The sequence below is a fragment of the Ambystoma mexicanum genome, chromosome 6q, assembly GCF_040938575.1.
Source record: "Ambystoma mexicanum isolate Mex_15411 chromosome 6q, UKY_AmexF1_1, whole genome shotgun sequence".
In the NCBI taxonomy this organism is placed as follows: Eukaryota; Metazoa; Chordata; class Amphibia; order Caudata; family Ambystomatidae; genus Ambystoma; species Ambystoma mexicanum.
Window position 1 is genome coordinate 740,697,385 of NC_090937.1, and position 14,209 is coordinate 740,711,593.

At 43.4% G+C, this 14,209-nt stretch overlaps 1 protein-coding gene across 1 annotated transcript in view; it reads right to left on the minus strand.

Annotated features, from left to right (window-relative positions):
- The window catches only part of IQCM (IQ motif containing M), a 1,823,621-nt gene extending 1,812,641 nt beyond the window's left edge, over positions 1 to 10,980 (minus strand). Inside the window, exon 1 of the mRNA XM_069631255.1 lies at positions 10,942 to 10,980. The gene's annotated coding sequence lies outside the window, so the exon portion shown is untranslated. The remainder of the gene's footprint in view (positions 1 to 10,941) is intronic.
- Positions 10,981 to 14,209: the final 3,229 nt, after the last annotated feature.

Genomic DNA, 14,209 nt, shown 5'->3' on the forward strand with positions numbered 1-14,209 from the left:
AGGTTTGTGTAACCACTGGAGGCCCGTCGAAGTTGGGTTGCCCAGCCGTGGGAACCACTTGACGCCATGCCGCCGACGACCTGAGCCGTCCGCTCCTTTGCCTAAGAACATTCGAATCGAAAGACTCCCTCGTCCGCACCGTCGACCGCTTTACCCTGCCGGAGAAAGTCGAGGACGACCAACGTGCCGAGGAGAAACCTGCCGGTGGGTTTCCCGCCACCCGAAGATCACAAAGACTCAAATGACTCGACGCCCTTGCTGGGCCTCCGTCTCCACAATCTTTGCGGTCCAGAACTATTGTCACCGAGGTGCCCCGCACGCCTCTGCCTTGCAGGACGCCGACGCTCCGACGCCGACGAGCACCGCTCGGACGAAGGTGCCGCCTCATCAATGCCGTTTTACCCTGTTTGTCGACGGACGTTCGACGCCCCGTGCCTCCCGCTTGAAAGGGAAGGCATTCAAGAAGGGCCGTCGATTCCCCGTCGCCGAACGCCGAGTTCCTCGACGTTTCTCGACGATCCGTGACTCACGCTTGAAAGGGGGTCGCTCAAGAAGGATCTGTCGATGCCTCTTCGAAGAACTCGACTCCACCAGGTACATTGGGGGGGTAAAAACATTATAGGAGGGAATAAGACTTGCAGAACAATATATGGACTGGGCTTGTGCTATATCTTTATTTTACAGGTTGCCCAGGTGGGGGGATCTCCACACAGAACTGTGTCTAGTGGTAGGGGCCAGTATTCTGCCTATTGCTCAACCATCTTATTTTCTCTCCTCTCTCTATTGCTGGTTTCACTCTATTGATCTGTGTGACATTGTTACAGTATTGTTCATGCACTTTAATGAGATCTAATAAAAAGGGTGGTACCACTTTAGAATTGTATATATTTGCCATTGTTGATTTTCCTGAGTACAAAGTCAGTTATTATGATAAGTGTACATAACCTTGAATATTGATTATATAAAGACTGTGTTCTAACCAATATAGTGTGTGGACATTCCTTTGTGGGGGCTTGGGGACTACACTGTACTTAAGAACCAGCCTGCATCACCTCCTAAGAAGCTAGGCCTTGATTGCTCGACCATTGCTACCGTAATAGAGAATCTTGGCTGGGGTCTTCTGTGCCTCTCCTCTACCATATAGAGAGCAGAAGTACAGACACCCCCCACCGGTCTTCTTCACAGCAAGGAATAACCACAAGTCTCTCCACCATTTTTAGGGTAAGTGTGAGAGGTAAATGATCGCTATTAAGCCTATCCACAAAGCGGAAGTCCACAATGTTGAGCCACAGTTCAAGGATATGCACCATACAATCAGTAAGGCTTTTACCTTGGTAGATCACAAAAGACTGCATTCCCGGTTGACCAGAGGAGAATCGCCTGTTAACTGTCCTTAATCCTCGCTCAATTAACCCAAAATCCAGATGTAAACCAGCATGATCAGATCAATTATCAACTACAACTGGGTTTACAATAGTGAACATTTGGCCCAGCTGAGAATCATACACATCTCTCCCAAGTCCTTCACCCATGTGTGTATTACAATCTCCCCCTGTTATCCAAGTAACTGTTAGAGGCATTACCTGTACTCATTCTTGCATCTTATTAAATACATTCATAGCAGATCTCTGAGCTGGCTTTTTAGCATTCTAAAAATTAACCATACAAAAGGGAAGATGGCATCTTCGAAAAGTGATTTTAATGCACTAGAAGATCTCGTGATCATTCCACTTAGGTTTGCGGGTGCCTCTCAAAGCTGTGGTGAGGAGAATATCCATTCCCCCTGGCATTTTGACTCCTCTTGCTTATTTTGTTGCACAAAGAGAAAAAGAACAGATCCAAAGTAAGATACTCAAGTAGGCAGGTCTTGTGGAGGATGAGGACTTCGTATTTGGCCAAATAATTGTGTTAAATCATCATGCTTTGATTTACTAAAACCAACAACATCATGATAAGATCCTGAGATGTGGTTCAGCAGTCCCACAGTGTTCAGGTGTCTCCCTTTTTTATAGAGCCAGTAGTGAATGCTCCTGTATAAACTGAACTAAGCAAGACCCTAAACACACAACATTAGCATCTGGAAGGTTAGGGGGCAGGTGGCCATCCTCTAAAAAATTGAGCTAATGCCCCTCCTTTATGTACGAAAGAGCCTCTGCTATCGGGAAATTGATCTATTTTAAGTCAATATATCTCCTTAAGAATCGCTAATGGTTGGAGTATAATATACAGAGGAATCACATAAGAATGAAGGTCTGCCCATGGCTATACGTCTTCATCGACTGAAAGGACCTCCAGTAATGCTTAGCTGATGCAGTATCATGAGCACAAGAATATTGCCTAGAACTATTCCCTTGCACCTCCATCTGTACTTTAACCACTGCCTGACTCTTCCCTGCCACCTCCTCCCAACCCAGCTGACACCGCCGCTGACGCCCTCGGACCTCCTATCTCCACCTCCCCCCTTCTTACGTTTCTACAGGCCTGTAGAATGCACATTCCATATGAAACAAGGCCCACTCAATTCTCGGTTTATTCTCTTGCTTTAATTTTCACTTCTTAAATATCACTGAAACTGGGCTGACACCCTATAATACTGTCACTTCTGCTGTTCTTTTGTCCCTTGATACTTACTTCTCACTTACCCCCTGCCAACATGGCAGAGGCAGAGGGACCAATATCCTTAACTAATTGAATTGGTCCCTTGTCCCTCTTCTACCTTGTCTACCCCTATTTACTTCTTTTGAATACTACTTCTCCTCTTTTCCTAACCCTCTACCTATCTCCTTTCCCATCCTCTACCGTTCTTGCAGTCCTGTTCTTGCATTCTATGATCATCTCAACCATTTTTTATAAACTATTCTCCCTACTACTTCTCCCCTTTTGCTTCTTGGGGATTTCAACATCTACATTTTTCCAACTCCCTCCTTCTGTCCTCTACTTTCCCTTCTCGATTGCTATTGTCTTACTCAGCTCTCTACCTGTCCCATATTTGAGGCTCTTCCATTGATCTTATCTTTTCCTCATTTGCTCCTGAAACCACAGTCTCTCCTGTGAGAAACCAGATGGTGTTTCACCCGCTAGTCACTGGGGACAAACGCCTTTGCATCCAGACCCTGGGGTGGACCGGTATGGGAGGATCACCTGGGTGAGGGGTCTTCGGGGAGTAGGGGTGAGACAGTCGATGGTGAGACATGGTATTCCCCCATTTTTTGTTCATTTTACCCCAACCTATTTTTTAGGATTCTCTGAGGTCCAAACTCCCTCCCCCCTTTTTACACAAAAACTGGGCCGAGGAAGAGGGTGACTGAGAGTAACAAGACTAACTCTCATACATCGTACCGGACATGTCCCGTTAATCGGGTGAGGCGAAGTCAGGCACTTGACTTCAAGTGCATACACCTGATACCAATTAGCTCTCCTCACATAGATAAAAGGCAACACCTAAAGACACACTCTGAGCAAGGCAGAAGACAAGGCAAATTTACTGGAGAAGAGCGATGGACCAAGGGACAAGAGAAGCGGGTCAAAAACCCCAAGATTTCCCCACTGGAGGTCATTGCCTATGACAGGTCGCGAAAGACACGTGGAGAAGGTCAGATCCCGCAAGTGAAGACTACATTGTGTTTCACGGACGCCAGCGACCCTCCCGGGTGAATGGCAGAGTTGGGGAGGCGAGGCCAAGCCTATTGTACTAAACTTGACTCATGAATTGGAAATCGTAAAAAACAAGAAAGAACCGCACACAGCCGGTGAGTTGGCAAGCAACCTGAGAGACCAGTGTGTTAAAGAAAGTTTGAAGTGGCAACCTCATTTTGCAAGTGAAGGCTGCACGCGCATGGATGAGATGCGGAGAAAGGCAGACCTGTGAATTAACTTTGAAGTGAAAAGTAAAAAGATAGCTCTGGAATTAGCGATACAGAGTAATGGAGTGATCCGGCAAAAGGGAGTAGCCCACTCTAAAGTCTCCATGAAAAGTGCATTGTTTGTAACGAAAAAGCAAATGAAGTGCAGAAGCAAAGTAAGCAGAATTACCTCCTAGAGAAGGGGAGCGTGCAAGTTGAATCTTGAACTATCAGTCGGTCCTGCAGTGGTCTGTAAAGAAAGCCAGGCACATTCGAAGGTCTTCGACCCCTGAAAGTGGTCTAAGACCAGCTGAGGGAGACCCAAAGTGTAATAAGCTTGGTGAAGGGAGCCCCTTGCAAGTTTTGGTGAACTTTGTGTTGAAAAGATCTGAGCCCGACAGAGGTGGACCTATGTGAACTTTGTGCTTGAAACGGTCTGAACCCGACAGAGGGGTCCTACGTAAACTTTGTGTTGAAACAGTATTTGGAGGTCTGAATGAGAGAATTTAATGTGAAAGGCGAGGCGGGCCTCGATCCACATTTTGGAAGTGTTTATTGTACTGAAAACCTGAGTCAGAGTGTGTCATCCTGCCTACAAAGACCACCTTACTCTGTGGGGTCTAACGTATGGAGAGCTGGTTTACCTACCTTTATTAATTTGAACACTGATTTTTCCTTTGCATACATTTCCCTGTTATACACTTTTTGTACACAAGATAGGGCAGGTATTAGGTTTTGTTAGCATAGGCCATTTTGATTCGACGGACTCTACTAGGACAGTTTTGTTTATCGTTTGATGGTAGAGACTACTCCCATCTTAATTATAGGACAGAGTAGGAGTATTCCAGCGCCAGAAACTTCAATAAAGGTTTAGCAAATTGTACCTATTATGTCTGTGACATACTTGTGATACCATGCCTCCCCTACATATGGTGTCAGAATGGGATACAACTCAATTGAGACAAATTGGAGGACCCTAAAATTCCAGAATTGTAGTCACAGAGCCTCAGACCCCTCTACCGCCACAAAAGAATCCATAGGCTTTGATATTTGTAGCAGCCGATAAGCTACTAAAAAACAGGAATCATTCCCACGGACTTAGTCTTAATACCTGCCGTGCGTTGTTATATAAGATCAGCCCCAAAAACTTGGCCTGACCTGGGGGTTTGGCCTAAATGTCCTAGCAGGCGTTATAGATCCAGACAATCGGGGAAACATAAAGGTTCTCTTACAGAACCATGGCGAAACGCTGTTTGAAATACACTGTGGGGACAAAACAGCACAGGGGATTCCTGAGAATGCTCTATTTCCCCTGTTTTAAGGAAGAAAGTGAACCAGAGGAGACAGAGCGGCAGCCTAGGCTTTTGCGAGGCCGATGAGACACGGATCCCTGAGGCAAAAAAGGAAGAAGAACCCACCATTCTTCCCGATCTAGCCTTTGCCCAGCTAAATGATCCAGCACTCAAAGCGGCTTTCTTACAAGTGAGTTCTTAGGGAGAAGGATAAGAAAAAGGGAGTCCCTTCTTCTTTCTGAAACAGCGATTGCTTAATTGAAGGGAAACCTCCTGAGAAGACCTAAGTAAAACTCAGTGGCCCTCATTAGGACCCTGGCGGAGGACCATGGTGCAATTTGCACCATGGTCCATGGCGCTAAGCTGCCAACTCCGCCAAGGTGGTTGGCGGACTTACCGCCCCATGCCGACCTTGGCGGGGCGGTAAGTCCCCAATCCCCATTTTACCCTTCCCCATTCCCATTCTTGCCCCATAGGGCATAATGGGAGTGGGGAAGGCGTTAATTACGCCACCGTAAATTACGGTGGCGTAATTAACAACAAGTCCCGTAGCGCCATGGATTTCTCCGCCTGCAAAAAGCAGGCGTAAAAATCATCCATGGCGCTACGGGAACTCGTAGTCTGGCGGAGAGGTACGCCATGCACTACGCCGGCGTAAAACCCTCTCCGCCAGGGTCCTAATGAGGGCCAGTTAGTAATACCCAAAACCCGTCGCAAGATTGTGCCAAAGATTACACACTCTTATTTGACAGGGGGACATATAGGACAGTCTAAAACCCAAGCTCACTTCAGTGGTAACCTACTTTCGCTCGGCGTGACTTGCGGTCCTTTTATCGCCCTACTTTTTGCTCTACCCTGAACTATGACTCTCTTCTACTCAGCACCAAAAAACACTATTTTTCCACCTTGATTCCCTCCTTCCCCTATTCTCCCTGTCGTCTTTTCCAACTTCTCATTCAAATCATCTCACCCAAATCCCCTGATCCCTCTGTCCTCTCCCCTTTCAGCAACACAGTTTACTAATTTCTTCATCTAAGAAAATCGCCAACCTTCACTCCACATTCTCTGACTCCACTCCTTCTGCCCAGGTCTCCCTTCTATCCTCCTAACCCACTTTCTCCTCTTTTTAACTAGTCTCAGACAGTTACCTATCTGTGTCATGCACACCCTACTTCTTCACCCCTTGATACTCTCTCCTCATATTTGTTACCTTTGGTCTACCCTCATCTCATTCCCTATTTAAATGGCCTCTTCAATCTATCACCCTATTTCCCTTATTCCTTGTCGTTCCAAACTTTTGGAGTGGATCGCTTACTCTAATTCAATCCTTATCTCACCCTCAACTCCTTACTGCCTCCTCTACAAAACAGTTTCTGTACATCCCATTCCACAGAAACTGCCCTTCTTCTTGTCAGCAATTTTCTTCACAGGCGCAACAAACATTCCTCTCTCCTCACCCTTCTTGATTTATCAGCATAATTTGACACTGTAGATCACCCCACCCTTCTGTCTTCCCTCTCTTCACTTGGTCTCGCCAGTCCTGTGCTTCAATGGTTGACCTCATGTCTTTACAATTGTTCCATTTCAGTCTCTGGGGCTGGTTCTAGTTCTAACTCTCGTCCTCTTCAATTTAGTGTCCCTCGGGGTTCAAGGGTTCAGTTCTTGGTCCGCTTCTCTTTACTCTGTACACTATTCATATCTCTAAACTCATATCTTCTTTTAATCTTTCCCCCGACTTCTATACACATGATTCTCTTTTCTTTCTCTACCCTTTCTGACTCTCTTTGTGCCAATGTCTCTGCCTGTCTCTCTGTAGTCCAACATTGGATGCACACCCTCTTACTTCACTTAAATGCTTCCAAAATTGAACTTCTCTTCTTTCAGGCCTACACCATTTTGTCCTCTGCCTAACCCTTCAGTATCCCATTTTCACCAGCTCTCTTCACCTTCTGTTCCACTGCAAAAAATCTTGGTGTCATCTTTGATTCATCACTCTCCTTCTCTACTCTCATTTCCACTACTGCTCACACTTGCCACTATCATCTTTACAACATTTGTCATGCTTGTCCCTTCCTGTTCCCCCATGCTACTAAACACTGTTTCTTCTTTCTTATCTTTTCCCGACTTGACTACTGTTCTTCCCTTCTGGTTGGCCTTGCAGCATCCCGTTACCCATCTTCGCTCGGTCTTCAATTCTGCAATGTGTCTTATGTTCTCTTTACCCGCTTGTGCTTCTATTACCCCTCGTCTATGCTCTGCTTCTCTCATTTGGCAAACAACTTCCATTTCATTTCCTTTGAGTTGTCAATAAATGCCTTCACAGTCAGGCTCCATGCTACCTTGCTTGTCTCTCTATGCATCCCCACTTGTTCTATCCATTCTGAACACCTACATCTTATCTCTGTTCCCAAAGCACCATGTGCCTCATCTCGCTTCCTAAACTCTCAAACTCTCGCCCGCTCTGCCACCTCTTTTCACCTCTTTTCTACTCTCTTTCTGTTATTTTGTTACTACATTGTTATTACTTTGCTACTACTTTTTCTAAATTCTATTGTAAAAGGTTTGTAAACCAAAAACAAATTTAAAAAAATACTCTCTTAAAAAATGTTTACTTTCATCACTACCTAATGCTTGATCATTGTTCAGTCTAATAACTTGTCATATTTCATGTTTGCTGTATCTTTTTTTAATTTTACCTCTATTCAGCTTTTTGGCAAAAGCACCATATAAATTCAATAAAAATAGAAATACAAATGCAAATAAGGTGGCTAAAAAAAATCGTAAAGGCAAGAGCATACTATTTGTAGGTCTGCGCAGAAAGATAAAAATACTGCCCACATTATATGAGACCACTTGATGTGATGCAAACAAGAGTACGATTCAATTGCCTTTAAAAGTGCTTTTAGTATGACCATCTCACAGCGCCCATATTGTCATTAAAAGCAATTGGGGATTAATATCAAGCTCAGGGTAGGTATTGTTCAGCCAGTGGGTTGCCTGATTTAGAAGAGTTATTGGCTGATATTCCCTTCATCAGTCAGAAGAGGGCACACATTAGTCATGATTAAAAAATACATGCTGCTTGGGGTAAATCGGGGATACAGCCCCGATCACTATATACATTGGATCTTTTGTTCAGTGCTTTCCCCATCTCCTCTTTCACAGTATCACCACAGAACAACCAATTTTGGGCCATCCTTGCAACTGGGAAAAGTGTGTTTTACTGTTAACCTCATGATTACAACACCTACATTCAAATAAAACACACCCCCCCCCCCACTTATTGACTTCTGTGCAGGGCCATTGGGGTTGTGGAGATTCTTGAAATTATCTGCCGAATCCCAGTTTGTAATAATACAACCCTTTTGCTCTTTAAGGGTAGATCCTACCACTATCGTTTATGGCAAAAGGCAGCACAGTTATAAAAACACCTTGTTAAAGGCAGAAAACCAAAGCAAGCACATTTTCAAAACAAAGGTAGCTGTTAAAAAAAAAATCAGATTGTTTTCTTTAGAACTGAGAGTTGGCTAGAGGCCACAACGTATGGTAAATCCAAATCATAAACATTTTAATTGCATCAGAGAGAGAATATAGTTGGAGCAACTTCCCACACTTCTTTATAAGGGGCATGAAGCACAGAGGATGGGATTGACTCAACCACTACTCCTATGTGAGCACAAGGAGTGGGTGGAGAGGGTCTCATGGGAGCCCAGTTTGTCTTTCTAAGAACCTGAACCTGTGTCACGGCATTCACCTGCCACCGATATGGGAGACTACATTGCCCGTCTGTCCACTGAGTGGGGAGATGAGGTGTGCTTGCCTCGTCAGGGTCACGTACATGCACAAGGTTGTCACTTTCTTCCAAGGGGAACCCAGCCTTCAGTTCCCAGAACACCTCATGCAGGAACAAAGGTTCAGCTGAAAAAGAACCACAAAACTCCCAAGAAAGAAAGATCATGGAATGCAGAGGAGCCGCCCAACTCAATATAGGGACATCTAAAGTGGCGCTGCACACCACACATGCTTATATAATCTGTCAGTCCAACTACACTCAAATAGAAGCCATTACCCCATGAACCAATCAATGTCCTCAACTAATAATCAGATAATGAGGGGGATTGAGACTCTTAAGAGGAAAAGCCAATCCCAGAAGAGAAAATAAGAGTACATGGCGAAGAACCAATCATAGTCAGCCTTAAGAAAAACACTCCACTGCCTCCTGGGTATATAAGGAGCTATGGACATTCATACAGTACCTGGGGCCTATAGGAACGCAGGACTGCTGCCTGGAGGAGGGTAGTGAAACCCTGGGAGTGAGGGGGCTGGAAGAAGAGGTGGAGACCTGCCAAGCCCTGGAAATCCTGAAAGAGGAAACAAGGGTGCCAATGCTTCCATGTCCCCACTTCCATAGAGCCCTATGGGATTGTATGGCAATAGGGATTAACGAAATTACTGCGCCTCACTTCCCGGCCGCCAGGCTTGGAATAACCTGGTGGCACCAGGAAGTCAGGCGCTGGTAATTCTTTACAGGTCGGTGGCAACCCGACAGTAGCACCAGCAAGGTTAGCGCGGGACCCATAATGAGACCCAATAACTCTACAGACCAAAGGCTGACATCGCAAATTCAGGTGGGCTTGGCCAGCAATTGGATTGTGGATAACAAACACATGATATGGAACCCAACTGTGAAAAAGAACAATAAGGGCATGGTGCCCAACTGTGAAACAGTGCAATATGGGCATGACGCCCGACTATGAAAAAGAACGATACAGGCTTTGGCACCCAATGGAAAACATAGTATGGGCATGTCTCACAACCATGACTACGTGTCCCAAAGCACTGAATCTCTAATGAAGATAAATTGCTCAGAACCTTGAGAACAACATAAGAGACATTTTTACATTAAAAAACTAATTTTGCGTTTTCAGGATAAATGTCACCTTGTTTTAGACACCTTAGATGGACTATTAATAAGGAGAATACATTAATATTCTACAAAATATTTACAATGTACTATAGAGAAAATGGCTTTGTAAACAGAACCTAGTTTAATGGGAGTTTAAGCCAAGCATTTACTGGTCTTCAAGGGTGGCTTCTTCTTAGAGAGGTGATTCAGTGCAATAATAACTTCACATGTTTCATGAAAAATCAAAGTGGTGGACCAACAGCACAAACACGAAATACTTACCTTAAAATGCCAACCCAGAAAAGGAATTACTAATTTCATTTGCTACTCCTTAGAAGGGACTTAGACCCAATCAAATGCTTTTCAAATGAGCTAAAATGTCCAAATACACGGCCAATACGTGGGTCATTAGCAAAATAGGTCCTATATTTGAAAGAGCTTCTAAACTTTTAACCCGAGTGGGGAAATTACAGAGGCCCGCTCACTTGAACATTATGACTTTCTGAGAGATCAATTTGATAATCCCAGAAGGCTGGTTTTAGATTCATATGCACAGGCGAATGCATTTAATCCTGTCAACCAAGCTCCTAGTATAAGAGCAACAGGGGATATGAAGTATGTCACGTTTAAAACACTCATGGTCATACATTTAATATCTGAGACTGAACCATTTTGGTTCAGTATTGAAATGGAAACAACTCACAATACAGGTCACAGGATTATGAAGGAAATACTTGTACAGACGGTCAGAAAACAACATATGCTAGATCTATGACAAACTATAAATCCAGGAGCCAAAGAAGATCCACAAGCATACATTTTCTACAAATTAAATAGTGATTCAGAGTCAGTCAACTGTCATTACAAAAGAGACAAGTGAGCAGAGAGCATAGGGGCTTACCTTCAAATGCGACAGCAGGAAATCTCAGTCAGCCAATCTAGAGGGGAGAGACAGGAAAGAGTCAACTTTCTACACAATGCGGTGGGCTTAAACAGCTAAGAAATCTTCACACAGACCGAATACTATTCTAGCCCCAAAACCATAGATAATTCCACACAACGGAATCTCTTAACTGTACATTCTATAGAGAACTGGAATAAATCAGATTCATCAGGAATCATACATAAAGAAGCAATGATGTGAAATCACACTATTTACTAATTAGAATATGACCAATGTTGATCATAGAGAGCAATAAGGGTACCTCATTTTTTGGTGGTGCTGTTATATCGTGCTTAAAGTCAATTATTTAATTGCTGTAGTCATGTATTTTATTGCTGTGGTTGTAATATATATATATATATTCACTGAAAAAACTTTGTGAAAGGGACGTTATGGTTAAGTTTCATTAATAAAAACCTATGAAATTCACTGAAAAAACATTGTTAAAGGGAAGTTGCACTAATAAAAACCTATGAAATGAAATGAAACAGCATTGTCAAAGGGACGTTATGGTAACAAGTAAAACCGAAAAACCCCTGAAATTCGCCAGTTATGGTAAGCTAGGCAACCATAACTGACGCCACCACCGTGCTCTGCTAAGAAAAACACTCAGGACATGAAAGATGACATCACAAATGTCATTAATGACATCATTAATGTCATCACATATGAAATTCATTTTAATAAACAGTCCCTACAAGGGGCTGAGTTTATAATGTTGGAAACAAGATGTTAGGGAGATTGGGAGAACTATCATGAACTACTTAATGTATTAAAGAATGTTCTCTTATTAACAAATCAGTGGGCCTCATTATGACCATGGGATGGCACGGCTGCTGCCGGAGTAATTCTTTGCCGGCGCCCGGCAATGGGGATTTACCAGGGCATTACAGCCCTGGCAGTTCCAGTAATTCCCCATTGCCAGACGGTGGGAAAAATCACTCCCCATTCCCATTTGAGTCCCATTGGACTCACAGGCACCGGCACTGTGTGCAACAGTGCCAGTGCATCCGTCAAGGTCTGAGAACGGGTGCCTTTCCGGTCCGGTAACAATGGCGGCCCAGTTGTTACCAGACCGGCATACCCATTATGAGGCTCATTATCTTCTAGTGTTGTTGTTAGTAGAGGAACCTAATCATATAAACATACAGGCAATGGTTGCAGCATGCACCACAGAAGTAAAATGTTTGTAATCTGGTAATTTCCAATAGTACAATGATGAATACTACCTTATGAGAGTTTTGAGTAATGTTAAACATGGAATAAATAGGTAACAATTGAAAACTTACTACACACTTGTGTTAGTAGAATAACAATGTATAATTCATACAAATTAGAGGCACATACAGGGAAACTAAAGCGAGGAAGAAAGAAACAACAGCACCAAAAAATGACAATAGCATGAGCTCAGATTAAACTCTAAGGAAAGTACTTTAAGAACATATAAAAAGGTTAATGTGTGAACATATAGTCAGTATAAACAAAAAAACTAGCCTAATCATGTCAGTAAACAAAACAAGTGGCCCCGATATGTGATGTCATCAGTGATGTCATCAATGACATTTGTGATGTCATCTTTCATGTCCTTGCTTAGCTTACCATAACTGGCAAATTTCTGGGGGTTTTCGGTTTTACTTGTAACCATAACGTCCCTTTAACAACGTTTTTTCAGTGAATTTCAAGGGTTTTTATTAGTGCAACTTAACTATAATGTCCCTTTAACAATGTTTTTTCAGTGCAACTTAACCATAACGTCCCTTTAACACTTTTTTCAGTGCATTTCAAGGGTTTTTACCAATGATTGCGAAATTCCTACAATTTACTAATATTATACTTATCCCAATATAGCACTTTTTTGTCCAATTTACAAAGTTTCACCTTACAACTCTGCAATTCCCCACCTTCTAGCATCATTCTTAACACTTCTATACACTTTTAGTAACTTTTTCCAGTTTTTTGTGTTCGTCGACGTCCGCGAACGTCTGACGTCATCGCGGACTATCCGGACTGTGTCATGTGATCGTGCGCACGGCATGATGACGTGTTCGTGTCCACACTTCGCGACCAGGTCTGTGCTTCACGAACAATTCAGAACTGCATTTTCTGCTGGACTAGGAACTTTCTAGCTAAAAATGTGCACAGCTCCTCCACCTAATCTTACTCATTATCCATTAACAATCTAGCACAGAGCACATACTTGGAAGAATATTAGCAAAACTGCTATTTATCTTAAAAATGGCATCAGCTATTGCCATCCCTCCTCCCCAAGAGCCACCACCACCATCAGCTGGAGGACCTATACAACAGAAAAGTGCACTACTTCCACAGACAATGAAGAGGACCAAGACGATGAGGTAGTATTCAAGGAGAATGAGAAACACTGCCCCCTACCTTAGATGTAACACACGCACAACATCTCCCCCTGTCCACCTGCCCCTCCATATTAGTGGTTGGTGCCTCTTCTCTCATTTCCCTCCCCACCTTACTTTCTGACCTCCTCAGCAAAAAAACAATACATTTGTATTAAAAAGAAAGTTCCTTTAGGAACCACCTATCACAGTTAAAAAATAAAACTAAAAGAAATAATCTTATAGACTCCATCTACTTTACATTTCTCAATAAAGTAGATAGACTCAATAAGAGTCTCCAATATTTCCATTTGCTTTTTCTGTTATGCTAATAGAAATAATGTGACGTTCATTCCCCATTCCAAAGGCTGGAACGGGGGATAACGGCCCAGCAGCCCAGGTGAGGCCAAGTCGGATAATGAGGGCTCTGGGCCATTATACCCTGTTTCAGCCACTGCAAGTGGGGATTAAGGCCATTAGCACACTGTGTTGCCAAAGCGGTAACCCAGGATGCTAAAAAAAAAAAGAATTTTCCTTCCTACAGCAGGATGCGTGCAGCATCCCGCTGTAGGAAGGAGAATCCTTTTCCAAGATGGCCACCATGGAGAGGGAAGGCCTGAATCAACAAAGTTATAAGCCATCTAGACATGTTGAGACCCCGCCTCTAATTTTGCCCCCTCTTTGCAAAATCCCACCAAACTTTGCAATAATACTCATATCTAGGTCTACAATCTTTTGTGCAGATTTGTCAAATGGCACCACCTTTATCAGCCTTTAAAATATTTCAGGACCCCCCTCTAATTTTGTTCTCTTTTGACAAAATAGAACCACACTTTGCAGAACCATTCAGAGTTGGGTAGAACGGAATTCCCAAATTT